The sequence below is a fragment of the Lissotriton helveticus genome, chromosome 3_1, assembly GCF_964261635.1.
Source record: "Lissotriton helveticus chromosome 3_1, aLisHel1.1, whole genome shotgun sequence".
Taxonomy (NCBI): Eukaryota; Metazoa; Chordata; class Amphibia; order Caudata; family Salamandridae; genus Lissotriton; species Lissotriton helveticus.
This window is the reverse complement of record NC_136061.1, coordinates 1,498,453,214-1,498,476,622: the sequence shown is the minus strand read 5'-3', so window position 1 is coordinate 1,498,476,622 and position 23,409 is coordinate 1,498,453,214. Positions and strand designations below refer to the sequence as shown.

The window sequence follows — 23,409 nt, the reverse complement described above, 5'->3', positions numbered from 1 at the left end:
AAGCTGTCGGAAGACCTCCAATGGAAGATGGTGGATTTTGAGAATCGACAGAGACGTAACAATGTCAGAATCTTGGGTGTGGCTGAGGGGCTGGAGGGCGAGGACACCAGGCGCTTTGTAATGAACCTACTTCAGGGTGCGTTTCCAGAGTCCCAGTGGCAGTGGGACAGGGAGATTCAGAGGGCACATAGGTTCCCTTTTACTCAGAAGAAGGTGCACGGCGCAGAAGGAGGAGGCCAGGCATCCTTTCCTAGAACTATTCTAGTATACGTAGGGAATTTTTTGTTACGACAAGAGATTATTGACAAGGTGAGACCTGATAGGAAGAGATCTTTTGAGGGTATCACATTCTTCGCCAGGCCAGATTTTTGTCATGTGACGGTTGAGAGGAGGTGGAGGTTGAGGCAGTTGATTTCTCAATTTCAGGCCCTGGGATCAGAGGCCTATCTATTGTTTCCTGCTAAGTTGAAAGTTGTCACGAAAGGGAGAGTTAGAATGTTTTTATCAGAGATTAAAGCACAGCAATTTATGGAAGAGCTGAAAAAATAGGATATACTATGAATAGATCGAATTGAATTGCTGGTTCGGTAGTGAAGCAGTAATATCTTGAGCCATATGGGTCTTAAAGGGTCATCGGGTGAGAAGGGGCTTCTAAGGGGGTTACCAGTTGGTGAGTGGTGATGGGGGAGAGGTGCTACTGATGTATCCCAGAAACGGGCACATATAGGTCATTTTTGACCTATTTGCCTGTAGCGGGTCGGGGGATGGAAAGGGGAAGGGTAGGCAAGGGAGGGGGTTGGGGGTTTTAAACATGGTTAAATTTGTTGGTTTTTTTGGTGTAATAACACACATTTTCACTGAGTGTTGGATAAAGTACCGGCAGTACAGGCAATGTATAAAGAATGCATAATGTTGTTTTCATATTCGTTAACTTTTTTTCTGTTGTAGGATGGTTTATGAGCAGAGGCATGTTTGACGTTTCCTAATGTCTTGTAAGATTGCTTCAATTAATGTATGTGGCCTTAACGATCCTAATAAGAGATTGAAAGTAGCAGGATTGCTGAGAGCTCTCCATCTCGACCTGGTATGTCTCTAGGAGACTCACATTCAGGCAACGCAGGTATATCTTTTGGATCAGATGGGGTTTGCAGTATTAGCAGCCAGTAAACAAGGAACCAGGACTAGAGGGGTGGCAATCCTGGGGAGGAATAGGGATCTGGTGGTTCGTAGGAAAAAGGAGGACCAATGGGGTAGGTGGGTTATAGTGGAAATATGCTTTAAAGGGGTGAGTTTTACTTTGGTTACTATATATGCCTCCACTGATGATGACCCTGATGTGTGGCAGTTTATTGATTCTGAACTTGCTCAGTGGCCAGAGCCCATTGTATGTTGTGGGGACTTCAACATTCATGACCCAGAAAGTTATTTTACTGAACCGGGGGGGAGATATGCAGGGAGAAAGAAAAAAACATATAGCGAACTAGCCAATACGGCTCAGCACAATTCTTTAGCTGACCCATGGGTGAAGCTACATCCTTTTTTGGATGGTAGTACCTTTTTCTCCGCCTCCCACAAAATTTTGGTTAGATTAGATTATTTTTTAATTTCTAAATCTTTAATTCCTGGTGTCCAAATCGAAAAACAACCTAGGATTATCTCAGACCACAGTCCCCTAGTGTTAACATTTAATATCCCTATGGTTCAGTGCAGGAACACACAGTGGACTTTTGAACGTATCTTATTAAAAGATGGGCTTACCAGAAACATATGGAAGCTTGGATAAAGTTGTTTTGGGATACAAATAGACGCTCGGCACCTCCAGGGGTGGTTTGGGACTGCTTCAAAGCAGACATAAGAGGGGAAACGATGAGCTATGTGTTGGCAAGACAAAAAAGGGAAAGAATTAAAATTGAAGAAATTCGGCAAAGGCTAATCATAGAAGAAGGAAACTTAGCCGCAGCTATAAGACAGAACATCTCACTGGAGTCCTTCTTGCTTAAAATCATAGCCCTCAAAGGGGATGCTATAGAAGGTTTCAGTAGGAAAGCAGCTGAGAGCTATCTAGTTAAAAAGCAGGACGCGTACGAACTAAGTGAGAGAGTTGGTCATATCCTGGCAGTGCGAACCAGGCAGCGTGCAGCTGCAACTGACATAAAGAAGATCCTCGATCCACAGGGGGTTTGTGTTACAGATCCAGACCTGATAAGAGAAGTTTTCAGGAAATTTTATGATGAATTATATTCCCTAGGGGATGTAAGGAGCCAGGACAAGATAGATAGATATCTTCGCGATATTCTTTCCCCCTCTTTCTCTCTTGAGGAGAAGGAGATCTTAGATGCCCCATTGTCATTGGAGGAGCTTACTGGGGCTTTGGGTAGCCTCCCCTCAGTGAAAGCAGCTGGGCCAGACCAAATTCCGGTTGAATTTTATAAAGTGTTCCAAAATGTAATGTTGGCCGACATGTTTGATATTATGCAACACACACAACGGGGTGGTTTACCTCCAGAGTCCTGGGGCGGTGCGGATATTATTGTCATCGCAAAAAAAGGGAAGCCTCCAACACTTCCTTGTTCATACAGACCTATTACCCTGATGAATTCAGATGTCAAATTATATTAAAAAATGTTAGCAAAAAGGCTTGCAGGGTGTATTGAACAGCTGGTATGCCCATCACAACATGGCTTCATACCTGGTAAGGGTACGACCCAGCATGTTAGAATGGTAGTTACTATGTTTGATGCTGCAGGGGTCCTGGGTGATCCTATAGCGGCACTCTTTTTAGACGGCGAAAAGGCCTTTGATAGGGTCGCCTGGGAATTCCTATGGGCAGTTCTGAGGTGGAGTGGCATAGGTGAAGGCTTTATAACAGCCATACAAGCCTTGTATAAGGATCCAACTGCAAAGATCAGAGTGAATAGGGGGCACTCGGAGGCAGTTAAAATTCTAAGGGGGACGAGGCAGGGGTGTCCATCATCCCCACTGCTTTTTGCATTATACCTTGAGCCACTACTACGAAGACTCGAACGAAATGAAGGGATTCCACCAATGATTCTGAATGGCTACTCAGTTAAATCTTTAGCTTACGCTGACGATGTGGCTGTACTAACCCCGGACCCAGACACAGCTATCAGGGGGGTGGAAACAGAGGCTCATCTGTTTGGCCAAGTCTCGGGCTATAGTCGAAACAAGTCCAAGACTCAAATTGTTAGGAATCACTTCACTAGGAGTATTGACAGCAGGGTGGTGAGTTCAGCAACATATTTGGGGATTTTAATTTCCGCGAACTTGGATACTGTGGTTGAGATCAATATTGCTCCGTTACTGGCTAAAGTTAAAAAAGACTTAGAGAGGATGAATAATTTGCATCTTTCTTTGGTAGGCTGCACCAATGTTGTGAAAATGGTGATCTTACCTAAATTTCTTTATTTATTTATATCGATTCCACTTTTTTTTTAAGCCAAATGGTTTAATACGTTGGAAGGCATTTTAAACAGGTTTATATGGGCTCATGGAAGAACTCGTAGAGCGTATAGATTTATGTCTTTACCAAGAGAAAGAGGGGGTTGGGGCGCACCAGATTTTAGGCTGTACTATTTATCGGCTGCACTGCGATACATGCAGGGATTGATTGGAGGGGGGGCATCCTACAGAAAATAAAAACTATGTCCATGGAAATATACGCAGTAGTGTTAGGGCAGGAGGCAGAAAATTGTTTTTTGTATCACACTGAGTTAGGTTATTTTAGAAGGAAACAGTCAAAGACTATTAGTGCAGCAATTAAAATATGGAATGCCTTTTTGAAAAAGACGGGCATGGGTAGATACAACAGGTATATTAAATTATACAACAATAAATCCTTTCCTCCAGAAATCTTCTCTGATTCAGTAATGGCTGCTTGGGAGGTCAAAGGAATTACACAGATTGGAGATTTAAGGAATTCTGAGGGAATAGTACAGTTTGGGGATCTTGTAATTAGATATGGCATAGACAGAAAAGATTTTTTTAAGTACCTACAGGTCAGGAGCTTCTTGAATAACAAACAGGGGGGCCCAGTAGGGAACACTTGTAACGACTTCATGGAGAATATAACTACCGGTGGAGAGTCTACGATAAGCTCAGCATATGCGTTCTTAGCAAGGGGCAAACCGGATGATATGGATAAATATAGGAGTAAGTGGGTAGAGAAATTAGGGGCCGAACCTGAAGCCTTCCAGGAGTCATTGGATCTCGGCCATACTATCTTGTGTTCATCTCCCCTGCAATCCCAACACTATGAGACCTTATATTCACTCTACCATACGCCAGCTAGGATTGCTCATTGGGGGGGCTCTGAGGGGATGACTTGTCCCAGATGTAATTCCCCTGAAGCAGACATTGTTCACATGTTCGCCACCTGTCCACAACTTCATACTTTAATTAAAGATATAGAGGGGTTCCTGGATAGGTCATTAGGGATACAGATAACTTTAATCCCCATCTGGATTCTGTTGGGAATTGGACCAGACGGAAGTAATATTGCACAGACCGAGTTTATGTTTCTTGTTATGGCAGTCTACAGATTAACTTTAGCAAGGGCTTGGCTTGACAAGACGCCCCTGCTGATGCAAATCTGGTTGGCAAACTTAATAGCTGCATATAATTTGGAGAAACCTATATATGCTAGGAAGGGAAGGGTAGGGAGAGCTCGAGGAGTAAGAATCTGGGAGCCTTTGGCTCGATGGAGGGATGGGTTAGGGTAAAAAAAAAAATTTAAAATTTAAAATTTTGAGTTTGGTTTAAAATAGGGGGATCTTGGAAGATTCGAAGTACAACGGTCTGGTTGTAATTTGCTTTCTCTTTTTATTCTTTCTGTAAATGCTTGTACTGTAATACTATGATGAACTTTAGTTTGTGGAGTAAACAAACTGCAGAATGTATAATGTGTGTCATCCAAAGTCTAATAAAAAATATATTTAAAAAAATTAAATAAAAGCAAAGAGCCAGGTCTTCAGACTCCTGCGGAACGCTTGGTGGTTAGAGAGAGACAGCAGATGGGAGGGCAACTTGTTCCATAATTGCGGTGCCAGGTAGGAGAAAGCCCTGAATCCATTTCTGGAGGTACGCGCCTTTGGCTGGGCAAGAAGGGACTTCGAGCTAGAACGTAGAGTTCTGAACGGTCTATACCAAACTAGTTTTTTTGCCAGGTAGGAAGGGCCTGTACCGTAAAGGAGTTTATGAGTGAGACTTAGGATTTTAAACGGACATCTTTGGCGCACGGGAAGCCAGTGCAGTTCTTTTAGACTAGGTGCAGAAGCAGACCTCGGCGGTAGTCCCAGTACCAATTGGGCGGCCGCATTCTGTAGTATTTGAAGTTTAGTAAGCACACACTCATTGATCGACACAAACATGGCATTTCCATAATCTAGACGGCTTATAATAAGCCCCTGAACAGAGGCTTTCTTGCCTCTAGAGGAAGCCATTTAAAGATTTTGCGCAGTTGTTTAAGTATTCCGTTGACATGTGCTTTCATCGAGAGAGCACTGTCCAGCATGATGCCCAGGTCACGCACCACTTCTTTAGGCTCCGGGCAGGGTCCAAGTTCGTGAGGCTACCAATCCTGGGACCAAATGGTTTTGGCTTTACCAAATAGCAAGATTTCAGTTTTGCTATATTTGAGTTGGAGCTTATTATCACTCATCCAACCGCTAATGTGAACCATGCACCATTTGAACCTAACATAGGTGTCAGGAAACTGAGAACTGCAGGGGATTAACACCTGCGTATCATCTGCGTAGGACACTGTGGAGAAGCCAAAGGATTTTATAATATTGGCCAACGGGGTCAAATATAGGTTGAACAACAGGGGACTAAGAATCAACCTCTGTGGCACCCCCACAGTGAGAGGCATGTTCCTTGATACATGGGTGTTCATTTTGAGATAGGTATAGCGGCCGGCGAGGTAGTCTTCAAACCAGGCTACGGCGCTGCCCCTGACACCAATCTCCCACACACACACGCAGACACACTAGCGCGCGCACACACACAAATATGCACCCCTCCCCCCACCACTCACCGGGCTCTTTCTTGTACAGGCTCCGAAAATGCGGGGCTCCCTTAGCTCACGGGAGCCCCGGACACTGCTCCAGGCTCCGAAAACGCACGAATCCCTCAGCTCACGGGAGCCGGACACTGCAGCGCGCTCCCAGGCAAAGTTGGCAGCACGCATGCGCAGTGCGTAAGGACTGCGTGTGTGTACGCTTTCGCTTCGGCTAAACCCGTGCTGGGCGTCCACACTGACAAATCACGATTCGAGACTTTTCACAGCACACCGTTTTATCAGTACAAGGATGGGATACTTTCGGGAAAACTGAAACTGACATTTAAAAACACACTGAACCTGTCACAAACAGTGAAGGGTGATCAGTAATATGATGAGGGACTATCGAGATAAACCACTAAACTAACTAGCTGCATCAGTTTCTTCAACCACGATCCTCAATGCGATGGTTCTTGCAGTGGCGACAGGTGCTGTGTCGGTTCTGCAGTGGCACGGCGATGCATGGAATTTCTTCTCAAACAGCGGTGCTGCATCGGAAAAACAGTTGCAAGAAGAGCGATGCATCGATTTCTTCAATTTTTCTTTTCTTCCAGCTCCTAACAGCAGGAACAACCTCCAGAGGCCAAAAACTGGAACAGGCATCTCCTGGCAGGTCAGAACTCTCAGCAGCAGAGTTCAGGGGAGCTTGGGGTGAAGTTGTTGTGTCCCTGAGACTTCAGAACAGGAGGCCAGCACACACAGGCTCGCACACACAGGCCCTTTGAGATCTTCTTCAAGCAGGTTCAAGCAAAGTTCCAGTCTTTGTCCTTTCCTTGGCAGGAACAGCAACTGCAGGCCAAACCCACACAGCACACAGCAAAGTGGCAGTACTCCTCACAGCTTTTCAGCTCTTCTCCTTGGCAAATTGTCCTCTTCAGTCCAGAAGTAATCTAAAGTTGTGGGGTTTAAGGTCTACTACTTTTACCCCTTTTTGTCTGTATTCTCTTTGTGCAAGGGTCTCTGAGCCCAGTCTAAACCAGTTCTGTCCTCACTGGTGCAGTATGATCACAGGAGGTGGAGACGGCATTGGGCAAGGGAGACAGGCCGTATTCAGGTACAAGGAAAACTCCTCCCACTACTCTAAATGCAGCCAAGGCCTATTCAGCTCTGCTCTGAGTCATCCAGGAGGGGCCAGGAACACCCCAACCCCCACAGTGGCTGTCTACAGTGAATGCACATCCCCAGCCCCTGTCAATCCAAAACCAGATAGTCAATTCACAACAAGACAGAGGCACACAAGATGGTCAAACAAGAGAATGCCTACTTTCTAAAAGTGGCATTTTCAAACACACAATTTAAAAACCCTCTTTACAAAAGATGTGTTATCAAATTCTGAGATCAGAGAGCCTAAACTTTATTTCACCATCTTGTCCCAAAGGGGAGTTATACTTGTAAGATGTTACAACGTATATCACATTCTGTCCTATGGGGCAGATAGCCTTTCATTATGAACAACGAAATTGGCAGTATTTCACTATCAGGACATGTCACACACACCAGTACATGTCCTACCTTTCACATACACTGCAACATGCCCATGGGGGTACATTGGGCCTACCATAGAGGTGATTACTTGTAAGAAAAGGGATGGTTAGGGCCTGGCAAGTGGGTGCACTTGCCAGGTTGACATGGCAGTAAAAACTGCACGCAGACACTGCAGTGGCAGGTCTGAGTTACCTTTTCAGTGCTACTCGTGGTGTGGCACAATCAGTGCTGCAGGCCCACGAGTAGAATTTGATTTACAGGCCCTGGAACACTTAGTGTACTTTAGTAGGGGCTTACCAGTAAATCAAATATGCCAATCATGGATAACCAATCATGATAACAATTTATATAGAGAGCATATGACCTTTAGCAATGATTAGCAGTGGTAAAATACCTAGAGTTCATTAGCCAACAGCAACAGGTCAGGAAACAAAAGAGGAGGAAGAAGCAAAAAGTTTGGGGATAGCCCTGCAAAAAGAGCCAATTCCAACAATAGTACATACACCATTACGCCGGAACAATGCAGCCAACCCAACAGCCCTATCCCCCGAAAAACATATATTTTATAAGTATGCAAATGAAGGTACCTAAAACATAGCACATCTACTGTGAACAGTAACGTGCCCTAGCTATTTGTCTGGATAGCAATTAAGTATAGAAAACAATTCATATAGGTTTGGCGATGGATATACTTATCATTAAGCGCAACGAAAAACTGCAGAGTCCTTTGGCACACCCAACCCTGTACATAACAGTACAAAGACCTTTGGAAGGATCAAGATTCTTTTACTTGAACTTTATCCAAAATGAACCATTATCAAATCAAAGCTTCAACTAATCTCGACTCATCATAACAATCACAGCCAAACAAATCGTACACAACCGATCAACTGAAATCCCAGAACCATGTTACAGTGACACCCAGACTAAAAATGAATTTTGGTGCCCTAATAATGGTAGAAGGGGCTATGCAAATGCTCATGACATGACAGGAAATATACATGAATATAACACTTGAAAGAGATAAAAGAAATCCATATTAACATGTGTATTTCTCAATAACACCAACACGGAAACAAATCGATCAAGTGTGACTTGGGTAGAGGGCAAATTATTCCCACAACAAAAGGGGAACTGATTAAGGAGCGGAGGAATGGCAAGTCATATATGACTGGTGTTGCTAAGGGTTTACAATTGGGGAAAAACTCAAATAATGGCGTGCATTTTCCAGACTAAATATGAGAGAATGTGTGAGCAGGGTGAAAAGAGCCTCAAGGTCTTGGAGATGCACAGAAGAATTAAAAGTACCCTGAGGTGAAAAAACCTATTAAAGCCTCCAATGCTGGCAGCTGGAAAGAGACAAAAATGGGGAACGTAACGGTACCTCAGCTTGTGCTGGGAACCCTAAGCACTACAAAGGAGCAGCTTTCAGCCATTTTACATTTTGCTGATGAAGGTGCTCGATTTTGCAGTTTGTTTTCCTTTGAGAAACAGTAGGCGTATTGGCAGCTCAGCATGGATACTGGATACTATACCAAAGTGCGGCCATTTTGATAGAGCAGAAAAGCAACCAGGAAACTCTTACAGCGAACCTTGCCACAGGTCTTCTGTCACGATGATGCTGATGTCACAGCATACAATTTGGACACTGCAGCTTTAGTTTTTCTAAGGCATAACCATCCTTACCAAGCAAAATGGGAATCACCACAATTTGTAGGCTACAAGCAGGAATGCAACCACTAGTATTGGTCGATCAGATGTCCACTCATTCGTCCCTTGAGAAAAAGGAAAGACATCAACTTGATTTCTTAACTGAAAAGGGTCACTTTTTATTTCAGAAGCAAGTTGAGCTCACATAATCATGTCCTTTGGATAAGCCATATTAACTTTAAATGCCCCGTCAACACTTTAACATTGAACACTTGCCGAGCCCTGGCTTACAGCCGGGCAGCAATATATTGCATAGATGTTTGTAAGATGATGTCTGTACATTGATTCTCATATAGCCAGCCGTTCCACCATGGCTGGGTGCCGATTGAGTGGAGAGCTCATGGGGAGGTAGGCGGACCAATCAGGGACCTTACAGCAAGCCGGAGGGCGGAGACTGGTGACCGCGCCTCCCGCTACCCCTAATCTTTCTATATATCAACATGTGCTGGTGGGGGCGCAGCGGGCGGGCGCAGCGGGCGCGCCGAATGCGCGCCGAAGTCGCGCAAAAGTCAAGCCCGTCTGCGCCCGTCCGCGCCAGGACCGTGCCTAGTGCCGGTCCGGCTGCCCTTACTCCCTTAGATATCTTGAGCCCCCTGTCTTACAGCCGCGACTCCTTGATCGCCCTGAACCCTGGCTCTCATGCGGGGCTGCTGAGGTGCTCGCTGAGCTCCAACACCATATGGGACTGTAAGGTCTGTAATTTTCACCTTCCCTCATGTACATCCCATTCATCCTCTAAAAAGCAAAGTGAGCATTCTATCAAGGCAGCTCTTATAAACGCCCGTTCTATGGTGAAACATGCAGAGAATGTATTCGACCTCATTAGAGACAACAACCTAGACATGTTATTCATCACAGAAACGTGGCTAACCGACTCATGTGCCCCAGTGGTTGCACTAGCAGTCCCACATGGATATCGTTTGGCCAGAGCGGATCGCTCCTTAGGTAGAGGGGGCGGCACCGCTGTTATATTCAGAGATACATGGGCTTTTTCTTGTGATAAATCTCTGAGTGTGCTGGATGGTGAAGCCCTTGACTTCTCCTTTACTATCTCTCCCCATTTTACTCTCGGAGGTACCCTGGTCTACAGACCGCCGGGGCCGATCAGCTCCTTCTTAACCTCCTTGGGTGACACTTTGACGGACCGGGTATTACGGTTCCCAAGGTTTCTCCTTCTAGGTGATTTTAACATTCATTTAGATTCTGTTAGCTCCTCGGACACATTGGGTCTCCAAGACCTTTTGGCCTTAACGCACCTAACTCAGTGGGTCTCTAAACCAACGCACTCGCTAGGTCACGTGCTGGACTTGGTTTGTTCCAATTTTGATTTGGCCCTTAAAGATCCCCAGCCAGTCACCTGGTCTGACCATGCTGTGATTATGTTCTCCTGGTGTGTGACACTGTCATCCCACCACCCTCCCACCCAGTCAGGTCCCTTAGCACGAAAAATTAATATTCCTGGACTGGTGGAAGCTCTCATGCACTCCCAAATCGACCAGTCTGACGACCTAGAAAGCCAGGTGGATCTTTTCAACAGCTGGGTCAGCCGGGGGGCTGAGATTGCCTCCAAACCGGCTCGGAATATTTTACAACGCGTGCCACCTTCTCAACCCTGGTATACGCCAGCATTAAAAGAACTAAAAAGGTCCTGCAAAAAACTCGAGCGGCTCTGGAGGGTTGCATACTCCCCACACACTAAAGCAGACCTCCGTACAGCCCAAAGAGAATACTACACAGCAGTTAAGACTGCGAAGGGGGCTTATTTTGCGGCTAGGATCCAAAAAGCAGCTAACAATGATAAAGAAATCTTTACTATAGTTCAAAGCTTCCTTTCACCTATAGCGGAGCACAAAAAAATCCCGGTTTCCGCCGAATGGTGTGAGGAGCTCTCTTCCTTCTTTATTAATAAAATCAGGCTTATTGAAGAGGGATTAGCACTGAGTACTGCTGTCTCACACCCCCCGGAGCTGGTTCCTAGCGCCCCCGCTAGCAGCTGCCTCACCAAATTCACCAGGGTGGATCAATTGGACATCCTAACACTTCTAAAATCTTTAAAATCAGGCTCCCCCTCCGATCCTTGCCCGGCAAGAGTTCTGGCGGGAGTTGCAGATTGTGTAGGCCCGGAGGTCACTACTTTGATCAATTGGTCTTTAAAATCGGCAGTGGTCCCTAAACAGTGGAAGCAAGCTAAACTCTTGCCTCTCCTGAAGAAACCTTCGGCAGACCCTGCTACTGCAGCCAACTACCGCCCCATCTCTCTGCTCCCGGCACTGGCGAAAGTCTGCGAAAAAGTTGTCTTTCGGCAGCTGAACGCTTTTGTTGAGGAGTCTGGTGCGCTACATCCAGCCCAGTCGGGCTTTAGGTCATCTTTCAGCACTGAGACAGCTCTGGTGGAGGTGGTGGAAGCCATCAGGGAGTGCACGGACAAGGGTGGCAGAGCGGCGCTAATTTTATTGGACCTCTCTGCCGCCTTTGATACGGTCCCCCACCAACTCCTCCTGGCTCGCCTCACCGAGATTGGTATCACTGGGGCTGCGTGGTCCTGGCTGGAATCCTTTCTTGACTCCCGCTATCAGCAAGTCTGGATGCCCCCGTACTCTTCTTCGGCCAGGCGTGTTCAGACCGGGGTCCCACAGGGCTCTACATTGAGCCCACTTCTTTTTAACATCTATATGACCCCGTTGATCTACCTGGCCGAGGAGCTGGGTGCAAAAATTATGGCCTACGCTGATGACACCCAGCTTCTGTTTACATGGGGCAACTCGTCATTAGATACTGATGCAGCACAAAAATGTTTGGCAGCCGTTTTCACCTGGCTAGCTCATGCCAAACTCAAATGTAATGAGGGAAAATCAGAGATTTTACTGTATGGTCAATTCCCAAGCCAATTTACTGAACTACTTTGGCCCCCTGATTCTCCCCGTCCCCTCTCTGAAGGTGGCCCAGCCAAGAACCTGGGCATATGGTTTAATGAAGACCTGAGGTTCGCAGAGCAGATCAAGCGTTTGACGGGCGCCTGCTTCGGGACCCTCAGATCTCTGAGTAGATTCTTTCCTCTCCTACCCCAGTCAGCTAAGGAAACGGTCGCTAGGGCCCTTATATTGTCCCGCCTGGATTATGCTAACGCCTTGTATCTGGGTTCCCCTTCCTATCTGGTTAATAAACTCCAGCTTATCCAGAATGCTGCCGCAAGACTCCTGCTGGGTATCTCTAGACGAAACAGCATAAGACATCAACTAGCTACCCTTCATTGGCTGCCGGTGGCTCAAAGAGTCCAATTTAAAGCTTTGGTACTCACGCATCGAGCCCTCCACGATACAGGCCCTGTCTATCTCAGGAAAAGAGTGACCTTCCATGTCCCAAGTCGCAACCTAAGGTCGGCTTCCCAACGCAGGATGGTAGTTCCCCGCTTCCGGCGAACCAGAATGGGCGGTCTATCCTTTTCGGTCAAAGCCGCCACCCTCTGGAACTCCCTCCCACTCACTCTCAGGAACACTAGAGACCTTGGGTGTTTTAAGAAGCTCCTTAAGACCCATCTTTTTAACATTGCCTATTAAAATTGCTTCGCTTTGCTGTTCAGCCCTGACTTCGCTGTGGTTATGCTTCGCGCCAGGATACTCTTGAGTAGTTGTGCGCGCTACAAATATCCTTATAACATATACATACTACCAATAAAAAGATTTTTTTAAACAAAACATTGAACACTAACTCCCCTTCCAACCTCTACACAACTCAACTCACCCATTGGCCCTAAGGCTTCTTCCAGCTTTGCTCCCTTATAATAAATATGAACCAAGTTCTTCCCTTTGTAGTACTCCAGGCCTACTGGCTCCATATGATACTCCATCCTCATTGCTCTGAGATTTCTGCATGTTCATGGCAACCTGGCTGTTTCTGGCCCAGGGCTGCCTTTCAGTTTTCTTCTTATTTCACTTTCCTTTTTCTACCTTTCAACTATCCCCCTGCTCTAACATGTTGCTTTTTCTGAGTTCTCTCAGTGCCACCAGAAAAACCCTCCCCTGTGGTGCTCTTTCTGCTAAGCTGAAAGCCCATACTGCTATGTACACACTCTAAACTCAAGCATACCAAACGCATCCTGTAATCTGTACCCCGATAGACTCAAATGTCTGGTTATGCCGATACTATGGTTGATTTAGAGTTTGGTGGTGAGAATACTCCACAGTAACGGAGATAGAGTACACTCGCTACCAAACTGAAGGTCCACTTGCCTGATTTATAGGTAGACAGACTTTAAGTATGTCAGTGATGGAGCCTATTCTGATCCGGAGGTGGTCCATGACATAGTGTGGCAAGCCCGCCTTCAATGCTGGTCATTAAGGTATGGAAATACTGGTATCCATGAACTCAGAAAGTCACCTTTTTCAGATGTGCGGTCCCTGTACTGGGCCTGCAACACCATCGCCCTTGCACATAGCTTCCTGTGGGCATTTCTCTAGATGCCTTGTGTTCCAACCCCAAAGAGAGTGGGGGAAGCCGCTGGCAAGGCTGTGAACCCACTACTATCTTTAGCCTACTTTGCCTAGCCTGAAGGCAGGTAAGGGAGACATCCTTGGTCGAGCCACCTGACTGCTGGCATCCATGCCGAAATTGTGTCTTGCTATGCTCACAGACAGAACTGAACTAGACTCTCCCCATGCTGATACAAATGACGTAATACACCAGCACTACATCCGCGTGGCCACTGCATCAACCTTAGTCTCTCTTCTTCTCCCCTACAAACTCCCTAGATGGAGAGGGCAGTTCTGGCTCCCCACTTGACATGGGACCTCTTTAGGAATGAATGAAGCTCATGCCCTAGCTACAAGTCTTCCTGCATCACAACACCATAACTCCTACCAATAGTAAATCATTGTTGCTTGCCTACTAGCATTATGGCTTCAGGAATTTAATGGAGTGCAATACTTTTTAGGTCAAGACTACTAGACTGTGCAAACATGGCCTGTTGTGATTCATTTTGTGGCTTACCTAAAACATGGAGGGGTTTAGAGATTGCCCATTGCTTCCCATTGGTTGGTTTCTCCCCACCCTCTCCTTCTTGATCTCACCCATATGCTTCTCCCATTGCTAACGTGTCCCATGTTGTATTTCCCCCAATTGATGTGTTGATTTTGCTCCTGACCTTCTCTTTTGTTCCTTTCTTGTTCCCTCACACTGAGGCTTTCCCCACCCACACCCACACTCCCTTGCTGTTCTGCCATTCACCACACATCTTCCTTTGTGTTGCTTCACCATTCCCACCACACGCTCCCATATTGCTCCCATAGTTGTTCCACTCCCCATGACTGCTTGAAAACGCTTTTGCACGCTTTCTTTTATTTTAAGTAATTGAACCATCTCGGCTCAGTAACAAGAAAGAAAACAAATCATCAGTGTCTTTTTTTTATGTGTGGCTGAGCAAATTAAGTATTTTCTTTTACTTTTGACACATTACACAGCATTACAGATGCCGTGCTGCGTTGCTAAAAAATCATTGGCAATTCGAATAGGTTGTAAAGGCTAGAACTATTGGCTTTGTCAATGCTTGCTATTCTGTGCAAATTATACCAATTGCTAATATCACCCTTATCACATGTTTTTGTATAAATAACATACGTTCAAGGCCAAAAGATTCTTCTTAGAAGCCCGGTGCCAAAGCTGCAGAATGGTTAGTTTATAGAATACCAAGGTTGCCACTTCTTGAATCCACCTGTCTAGCCTTTATTCCACCTTTTCCACCACCCTATACTTCCTGTTTATCTCAGCATTGCAGGTTCCATTTAATACCTGCATTCCCCCCTTGCCACAGTGTTACAGTCTTTCTCTATGTATTAAATTGGGCTATTGGTTGAGAAGGGTGGAATTCTTACTCAAGAATCAACCACAATCCTTATCAGAGTGAACCACTAAAAGTCACTAAATTAACCTGTGCTTAACCCTCGGTTTGCTTGGCAAAACCATAAAAACAATCATAAAAACAATTAAATCAGTGTGAATAGAGAAAGTAAGAAATTACAACCATATGCCTAGCTTATAAAGCGCTACAGGGTAAAGGACCACTATATTTGAGATCGCACCTGAAATTGGATGTACCAGCCAGACATCTAAGATCATCTCAGTCAAAATTGCTACAAATACCCAAGTTTAAGCAGGTTCGCTGGGGAGGCAGCAGCTTCCTATTGGGGACAGCGAAAACCTGGAACCTCCTGCCAATCTCGATAAAGAGCAGTATGTCACTCATGTTCTTTAGAAAACTACTGAAAACATGGCTATTTTCCAACTGATGCTGCTCGGATCTCGTACGAGCATCACTCGGTCCCGCCTACTCTTATGTCATGCTAATTCGAGCGCCAAGACGCCTCTGGGCATACGCGCACTATACAAATTTATAAATCAAATCAAGTCAAATATGTTAAATAATATTATCTGTTCAAAACATCAGCACTCAGGATACAACAGACATTTTACAAGCTTCCCTATAAATTGCTTGTCATTAGTAGAAAATAAATCGTTCTACGATTTGCTTTTATAAAACCAGGCTTCAAATGTTTTTTCCTTCCATGCAGAAGTGGACACGAAAACACACTGTGTTCTAAAGATTCATTCTTGTAACCACAAAGGTGACACAATATTAGTGGGTGACACTTCTTATTCCACAAGCCTTCAAATTGAGCGATTGGAATGTAAAAAAAGCAAAACCTCAAGTACTTAAGCTTACAAACTGGATCTAAAGTGCAAGACAAATACCTCTGAGATGTATCCAAAAAAGTATCAGAGGTATGACCTGAGTGCTTGTAAACCTGTAGGTGGGCTAAATCTATCTATTTCAAGATGACCCTCAGGGTCAGCTTTCCGAGACAACCACAGCAATCTTGAACATTCCGGCAAGGGGAGTAAATTATTCTGACTTACAGGGACATGTGTATAAGCCCCTATCGCCATCACAATGTCACTTTCAGTGACCTTGTGGTGGCGATAGGGGTCTTGCCTTATTTAAAAGGCAGCGTTAAGCCACGTATCGTGGCTTAACGCTGCCTTGTAAAAAGCCCCACTTCCACTCTATGCTTAGTGTGAAAGGTGTGGGCAGGGGGTGTTGTGGTGGGCATTCCACCACAACACCCATTGATTTTGACGCTGCCCTTGTAAATTGGGGGCAGCGTCAAAATCAATGGGTGTTGTGGTGGAATGCCCACCACAACACCCCCTACTAGAAGGCAGCGCCAAAATTAAGACCAGGAAAAAGCTGATCTTAAGTTGGCGAAATGAGGAGAAATGCTTTATTCCTCCTCATTTTTGCATTTCCCATGTATGCTGCCTTGTGCAGCACACATGGAAAAAGCAATATGCCTTGGACTATTTATGTGCAGGAAGGTGTCCCTTCCTGTACATAAACTATCTGTAAAAAAAAGAAATGTTGTAACTTCCATGTGTGCTGCTTAACAAAGTGGCATTTCAGGATTGTTTATGTGCAGGAAGGGACACCTTCCTGCACATAAACAATCTTCCCCTACACGCAGACACCCTTGCACTATGATGCAAGGGTGCCTGCGTTGGCGTTACACTGCTAAGTGTAGCGCCAGCGCAGGGGGAAACACAAGTCTGCACCATATCCTTGTAAATGTGGTGCAGCCTTGCGTCACTGAAGTAGCGGAGTGAAGCATTAAGCCATGATGGCTAACTCCTCACTCCGCCACTTCCTTGTACATATGCCCCATAGTGTTACTGACACCAGCAATGCTCAGAGTTACACCACAGTTGCTTGACAATTGAAACTAGTTCTGCATATGATGTTTCAGCGAATCTTCCAGTCACATATATAGTTTATGACTGTTCCCATTTGTTTTAAGATTAATGAGGTTAAAACAAACTCCAACCAAATTTTACACTGAGGAGGTGAAGAGCAGAGGCCAAGTAGTAACTTAATTTTATTAATATAAAGTTTTTCCAGCTCGGCTATTATTTTAACATTAAAAATCATAGAAGGATGCAAAAGATTCAGGATAAGGTCACCATTAAGTGCTATTTTAGATGGAGAACTAGCCTGACCACCGTAAGTTTGAAAATATGTTTTGCAGCAATCGAGTAATTAGCTGTGGTTTGGCAAAATCAGTCAGGCTTTTTTTAAAGGTAAGGTGTAAAGTATTTTTGCAGCGCACAAACAGTAATAAAGTGAAAGCACAAAACAAGAAAAATCCCAAACCAATTTAGAACAATATAGTGAAACGTAATAAATAAAGTGATACCAGAATGACAAAAATCCAATTAGTAGAATAAAAAATATTACATTTTAATGTTTTGGGTGAAAATAGCATGTCCTACTTTTTTAATACAGTACACCCTGCACTATGAGCCTTTAGAGCCTACCTTAGGGATGAATGATGTGTATTAAAAAGGAAGGTTTCGCCCTGACAAAAGGTGTATCTTGCCATGTCGAAATGGCAGTTTAATACTACTCTACAGGCTGCAGTGACAGCCCTGAGAAATGTTTTACAAGGCTACTTTAGTGGGTGGCAAAATGAGTGCTGCTGCCCACTAGTACCATTTAAGTTACGGGCCTCGGGTACAGGTAGTACCATTTACTAGGGACTTACAAGTAAATTAAGTGTACCAATAAGGTATATGCCAATAGTACGATATTTTAGGGAAAGAGCATAAGCATGTTACCACTGTACAGTGAAGGAGTACTCAGGTTCCTAAAGCCAGCAAAATCAGGTAAAATAACAGAATGCAAAACTCTGATGGGCACCCTGCAAAAGCACTCTTTCTTTGTCATTATCACTTGTTTGCCTTTCTCTGTTGTTCTCTAGCTCAAAGTATATTAAGGAAACATAAGTACTGCTGCCCAAACATGAGAGCTCCAGCCCGCCACACAGACAAATTAAACACTGACTTTGATCATTTAAGACCCTGGGGCTTATTTACAAGCCACTTGAGCTGCCGGTGCATCACTTTATGTGATGCATCGGCGGCATATTTTGCATCCCCATATTTACAAGGACAGGAAAAGCCACCCTGCGTGGCTTTTCCTGTCCTTGTAAATACGACCCCTTTACACGCAGCACTTTGTGTGAAAGGGGCGTTCCATGGGTTTTGCTGTGGGTGTTCCCACGCTACACCCATGCAAAATGACAAATTTCCAGATTTACGAGAAATTGTAAACCTGGGAATGCGTCTCAATGCTACGCCTCCAAGGCATAGGGAGGCTCAATGAGGAGAAATTTATTAATTTCTCTTCGTATTTTTCCTCTTTCTATACATGCTGCATTCTACAGCCCACATACAATGAGGAAATCACCTCTGGTGATTGTTTATGTGCAGGAAAGTGCCCCTTCCTGCACATTAACAATCATTAAAAATGACGTTTTGCAAGTTCTGTATGTGCAAATGCAGCACACATAGAAGTTGAAAAATGCCATTTCAGATTGTTTATGTGCAGGAAGGGACACCTTCCTGCATGTAAACAATCATCCCCATGTCGCAGGCATCCTTGTACCATGCTGCATCAGTGCATGGCAGCAAATTGTGCACCAGCACAGGGGAGAGCAAAGGGATCACAAGGAGATGATGGACGGAGCGCTGAAACTTTTCAGACTCTCACCCTCAAGCACAGATCTTGGTTGAATCCATCATCATTCTTTAGCTCACTTCACAACCCCAGTTCAGACACAGCTATATGCAAATCAGTCTTGACCCTGTGCCTCATGGGAACAGTCCAGAACAAACTGCCAAGCCATGTCTTCCCTGGACCGGAAACAACCATCCTGGGACCAGTTTTGAAGTTACACTCTTCTTAAACAGGCTAGCTTGAATCCAGTGGCAAAGTGAGCAAGGGACCCACGTCTGGGTATACCCTGCCAACTTAAGGCAAATAAAGCAAACACAAGGAGTTGATGGACGGAGCGCTAAACCATTTCAGACACTCACCCTATCCTTGTAGATATGACGCATCCCTGTGCTTTGAAAGTGCAGCAGCGTGGCACAGCCAAAGGGCTTGCGGTGCCACGCTGCAGCACTTTCATGTAAATAAGGCCCCTTATTTTTCAACCCCTACACTGCTGAGCCCTGCACCCTCCGCCCTTCAATAGCAATGAGTCCTTAAAAAACAAAATGGTGGGCACAGTGTAGATGGTAAATGACTGTTTTAAGATTTTTGAGGTGAGAAAGCCCCTCCCCCTACTTAGGTGAGTGCAGCTGATAGCAATTATGCAATGTTCGTTTAAAAAGGTACATTTATCAAATTATCTTATTTCACAAAATGTTCTCGAGCTGCAGGTAAAAAAAAGATCAAATCATGTTTTTTCGCTACCTATACAAAAAAAACTTCTGGTATGAAGCAACATTTTTCATACATACTTTCTGATATTTATCCTGATTGGTGTACAGGCTTGCTAGGCCTGGACCCAAAACTTAATGCAGCCCTGGATTCTTTTTTCCTTTTGGCCAAGTGAGATAAGCAGCACTTGTTTCTTAGAATTAAAAAATGCACCAGAGTGAAAGAGAAAACATGGTGTCTGGTTAGAAGTAGCTCTTTTTTACTAAGACTATGAAAAGACATTTGAATTGGTTTCTTATTGCCTTTGTAGTAACAGTTTTAATTAATTGTGCAAACGCAAATAAACATTTATCAAAACATGGGATTTGGCGTCATCCAGTAGTGTGGCCACACAAGATGAACCATTAGAAATGAAGATGACTAGCTTGCTTGCAATTAAACATCTATAAATAAATGTTAATAGAGGAGAGTGAGGCACTTACTCTCTCTTGCAGCTTTCTCCCCCAATTAGGCCCTTTATTCTTCTCCTTCATTAATTATAACCTTTACCAGAATGGCCTCACCACTGCTCCTAAAGCCACTGGCGTTTCATTCCACAAGTCTGAGGAACTGCTGAGGAATCTGCTAACGTGAAATATAGGACCTGATTTTGCATGTTTTTTTTTTTTTTGGTTTTTGTATCGCGAACTCGACTTGAAGGCATCAGAGCGCTTTACATGAGCACCAGCTGCATTACAGACGGACACATTCATTTTATTAGGCACAGAGAGATTGAGTAATTTGCCCATAATCACAGGATGTTGAGTGTCCCTGCCCATACACAAACCCAGTTGCCCAGCATTCAAGGTCGACCACTGTGGCCGTTAGGCCGCATCCTCTATGTAGACTTTTTCCAATTTGACAGAATACTGTCCCATCAAATTTAGAGATGATTGCCATCCCAGCGACTATCTCTGCACATTGAAAGGTACCGTCATCACAGTGGTTCTTTTTCAATGTGCAAAATAATTTGGTGGATGACTGTCGTCAGTTTTGATGGCCATTCACCAAAAGTTTAACTTTGTTTTGGCTTTCAGAGACAACTCCCAAAGTGAAAGTTTGTTTAAAAAAAATAATAATAATAATGACCTCCTATTCCCTGAAAGCTTTTTCACAGAGTGTGTGAGTGTGGGGTGGGTAATATTTTTTTTCTGCTCCTCACCTCCAGGTTTTTGCTAACGGTGACAGACATTACACTACAAAGGGTGCATACTGTAAATCCCTTCCTTTGATAACCGTTACTCTGTTGTGTTTGCGACGGAGTACCCTGTCCACCAAATTCTAAATCTGTCCCTTAGACTGTAGGACTATTAAATAATTTTTTCTAAATAGAAAAAAAGAGATCCCAGGGATGACCATTGACCCCGGTTGCCTTGCCTGGTTAAATTGCCATTGCTGTGCAGCATAGTTTGACGTAAAGGATTGAAGTAAAGACAGTGTCTGAATGAACAATGCAAAAGATATAATTGTGATCTACAGAAAAGATGATGGGCATTGATCTCTAAATATGATGCTGAAGACTATCTGCACCGTGTCAAGAAACGATTAACATGTAATACATGCATAGAACAAAAACATGAATAAAAACATTACAACATGCTCACATAAAAAGGGGGCACAATACGCTGTTCGTTAAGTCTGTGTAAAAAAACATGAGATCTAATGTATGGAATTCAATATGGTCAACTATTTTGCCGAACTCCTCAACTACAGACTGTGAGCTCACTAACATTGCTTTCACTGTCATGATATTATCATTTTTAATGCGAAAACAAGAATCCACCTTTTTACAGGGGATGAGCGATTTGGATTTTCATTTTTTAAGAATAAGATTTTGGTCGGTGCTAATAATTTGTTACGAAATATGGATCCAATTCTGGTGCTTCAAACCTTTTATTGACATTGTGTAGGATAGTGGAAGCAGAAAAAAAGATGGTCCTTTTCACTGGTTGTGTACCAGCGGCTAGGATGATCTACCAAAATAGAATCCACAAGGTGGTTTGCAGTGGTCCCTAAAAGGATGGGGAGCACACCGTGTTTTTTAAATGCCCCTCACACACCAACAGGCCCCTTGGTGTCATGCTTCATCATTGGGGCCTTCGCACCCCTCTACGGGATGCGGCGTGCTACGACAAAACCACTACGTAGGAGCACTTGACAGTGAGCTATGTGAGGGTGTGTATTGAGTGATGTGAGTGAGGTGAGGTGAAAAGGTGGATAAAAAATACCTGGCACTAAGGATAAAAAGAAAAAAGAAAATATTTTTATTCCGTCCTTGGCTGGTATTAGTAAAAAAGGCATCCTTAGTGCCAGGTATTTTTTATCCACCGTAGAGGGGTGCGAAGGCCCCAATGATGAAGCATGACACCAAGGGGCCTGTTGGTGTGTGAGGGGCATTTAAAAAACACGGTGTGCTCCCCATCCTTTTAGGGACCACTGCAAACCACCTTGTGGATTCTATTTTGTTTATTCATGACGCCTAGGGAGACTGGATCCACTTCTCTCCCTCTCCCCCCTGTTGTTATTTTTCTAGGATGATCTACCTACAAGTGGTGACTAGGAAGCTTAAGTGGTAAGTATCATAGTTGGTACATCATGTGCTAGTAGTGGCTGAGCAAATAAGGCAAGTAGTAATTGAGGATCGAAGGTGGAGATTATAGTAAATTATAAGTCATTTCGATTTTAACCAGCGACATACTTTTCAGTTGCCACTAATTTCATACAGCCAAATCATTCCTCAGCGCCACTTTAATGAGCTGGCTGAAATCTGGTAACAAGCTCTTGCCCAGCCTCATAAAACCACTTCTTTACCCTGATAGACAAAGTCATAGTTGTTTCCACTATGATCCTATCAGTCTTTCTTGTTACGCCCCAAAGTCCCAACCCCATCATCAGCCTTGATGGCTACCAGACAAGTATTATGCTGTCTATCAGACCCTCACTTTGGTGTAGATCAATGCACGTCAATATGCCCATTTCCCACTGTCAGGAAAACAATCGGTACATCCATCTACCACCCCCAATGCCCCCTAAAGCAATGCATGCTGCAGCCCGGATCAGAGCCTTCCGTACAGAGACTCCTACACTTGTGTGTCCTCTCCTGAGTTAATCACCACCTCCTTTCTTCCAGCATGCAGAATCCCTACTCAAAGCCCACCCCTGCCAAGTAAACACCCAGATAAGAAAAACTTAACCCTCTCTTCCAAAGCCTCTGATCTCAATTCTGCTTATGAAATCTGTACCTTTGTATATAATGTACAATCTAAGTAGCCCTCACATATTATCCATGAATCATGCCTTCAATTCCTCTGTAAATGCACTCCAGACCAATATTTCTGTGTGGCATTTAAATTACTATGTAGTTCATTTTGTCTAGAAACTATTTCTGCTTTCATACATTAAAAAAAATATGTTGACAATTTAGAGGAGAGCTGATGGTACCGCAGGGGTTTCTAACAAAATGTGGAGTGGATAAAGAAGGGAAGCGAGGGTAGAGGAAATTGCTGCTAGTATAGGGCCAATTTTGTAGAAGTAGTAAGAGGTCACAAGGGTGGCAAGGATGGTACACTCGGTGAATCTTCATCGATTGCAGACAGTACAAAGCAGGTGAGTGACTATGAAGGATATATTAGAATTGACAAATTAGAAATAAATGTTGACTGGATCATGGTGAGTAGTTCTTGGGGAAAATCCTGTTTAAAGACAAGTTTGTTAAGCAACATGATGTATTTGGATGTTGATGACTGGCTGTCAAAGGTTTAAAGCGAAGGTCAAGCAATCAATCAATCAGGGTTTGTAAAGCACGGCAACTCACCCATGAGGGACTCAA

General features: G+C 44.3%; 1 protein-coding gene across 1 annotated transcript in view; it reads left to right on the top strand.

Moving 5' to 3' along the window:
• The window catches only part of GRIK4 (glutamate ionotropic receptor kainate type subunit 4), a 596,594-nt gene that overhangs the window by 564,939 nt on the left and 8,246 nt on the right, over positions 1-23,409 (top strand). The gene's annotated exons all lie outside the window — the stretch shown is intronic.